The following is a 2,106-nucleotide window of genomic DNA, read 5'->3' as shown; positions in this document are numbered from 1 at the left end:
GAGAGAGAGAGAGAGAGAGAGAGAGAATAGAGCCTAGTTCTCAAGTGCTTATTCAGGGAAGAAATAGTAGCTGAATGTGAATTAGAAAACTACCTCATCTGAATACATGGTACTAAATCATTTTCTTCTTCAAGTCTTTAGAATTTTCATTAACCATTTAAGGAACATAGCAAATATAGATGTCTACAAAGCAATGGTCAAATGTATCCCAAAACGTAAAACACAAACTTTTAAATGAATGTAATCATTTGTCAGTGGTATAAAACCTGGCGAAACTAATTCCTCACCTGGGAAAATCTCTAAAGACAGCTTTTTTTATAGGAATGTTTTAGAATGCACAGCAAAAGGGACACAGAGATATTCCCTCTTGAATGTGAAGCAAAGCATCCAAACTCCACTTTGTTTAATTTGGGCTTTAGCATATGCCACAACATTAAGATTTAATCATTTGGCAGAGTTCTGTCCAACAAGTGAGGGAGAGCATTGGTTCCCGTGAGACAGAAGAGATGGCTTTCTTCAGCGCCCAGCCTCCATACATGAACCCAGTCATTCCCTTTTCTAGAATAATGCAGCAGGGACTTCGGGTCACCTTCCAGGGGACCTTCTATGCTTCTGCAAATAGGATTGGGGTGAACTTTCAGACTGACTTCAGTAGAAATGACATTGCCTTCCACTTCAATCCCAGGTTTGAGGAAGGAGGATATGTGGTTTGCAACATGAAGCAGAATGGACAGTGAGGGCCTGAGGAGAGGAAGATTCAGATGCCCTTCCAGAAGGGGATGCCTTTTGAGCTTTGCTTCCTAGTACAAAGGTCGGATTTCAAGGTGATGGTGAACAAGAACTTCTCTGTACAGTACTCACACCATGTACCCTACCACTTAATGGACACCATTGCTATCTCAGGCTGCTTTCAGCTGTCTTTCAGCATCTTCCAGAACTCCTCTGCAGCCCCTGTCCAGCCTGTCTTCTCCACAGTGCAATTCTCTCAGCCAGTCAAGTTCCCATGGATCCCCAATAGCAAACTCAGGGCTTTGAGACTGTCCACCAGGCACCTATGGCTCAAATTATCATCCACACAGTTCACAGCACCCTGGACAGATGTTCTCTACTCCTGGAATCCCTCCCATGGCATAGCCAGCCCAGCCTATACTATACCTTTCTTCACCACCATCCCAAATGGGCTTTACCCATCCAAGTCCATCATCATATCAAGCAAGGTCTTGCCAGATACTAAGAGGTTCTATATCAACCTTCGCTCTGGAGGTAACATTGCTTTCCACCTGAACCTCCGTTTCAATGAGAAGGCTGTGGTCTGAAACACTCAGACCAACAGCTCCTGTGGGCCTGAAGAGCAAAGTCTTCCTAGGAGACTGCCCTTTAGTCATGGCCAGAGCTTCTCAGTGCGGATCTTATGTGAAGGATACTGCTTTAGGTGGCTATGGATGGTCAACACATGTGTGAATACTGCCACCACCTGAAGAACTTGTCAGCAATCAACAGTCTAGAAGTGGCCAGTGACATCCAGCTGACTCATGTGCAGACCTAGGAAGGTCTCTGGCCTAGGGATGAGGGCTGGGGGACCCTGTCTGAGTCTTGTCATCCTTTCCCTATCTCAGTCCTGGCTCCCCAAATCCCACCATTAAAAAGATAGCCTCGGGGTTGGGGGATTTAGCTCAGTGGTAGAGCTTGCCTAGGAAGCGCAAGGCCCTGGGTTCGGTCCCCAGCTCGAAAAAAAGAACCAAAAAAAAAAAAAAAAAAAAGATAGCCTCACTAACATGAGTTCCAGGAAGGTGACATTCCCAATTCACCCCCCTCCACAAAGGGGTGCCCTGGATTATGTGACACATGGCTGTCAGCCTACAGTCTCAGCCATTGCTTCCAAGCTGGGGAGGGAAGTCACCTCCCTGGGTTTTCCCCTTTCTCTGATCCTTACACCCTATCTGACCCTTTCCCTTCATCCATCCGGCTCTTCGCCCCTCCAGGAGGGCTACCCTGATGTCATCCCACTGGCCTCCAACTGACCCAAAATGTCTGCCTTAACTTTTCCCCTTTCTTATCCAGTGCCCATAAAATAAAGAAATAATAATGTTGTCTACAAAAGATAAA

At 46.1% G+C, this 2,106-nt stretch overlaps 1 pseudogene; it reads left to right on the top strand.

Annotated features, from left to right (window-relative positions):
- Positions 1-506: 506 nt before the first annotated feature.
- LOC116912817 lies at positions 507-1,546 on the top strand (annotated as a pseudogene).
- The last annotated feature ends 560 nt before the right edge of the window (positions 1,547-2,106 follow it).

The sequence above is a fragment of the Rattus rattus genome, chromosome 11 (genome assembly GCF_011064425.1).
Source record: "Rattus rattus isolate New Zealand chromosome 11, Rrattus_CSIRO_v1, whole genome shotgun sequence".
NCBI lineage: Eukaryota > Metazoa > Chordata > Mammalia > Rodentia > Muridae > Rattus > Rattus rattus.
The sequence above is the reverse complement of the archived record's forward strand: the minus strand, read 5'-3'. Positions and strand labels throughout refer to the sequence as shown.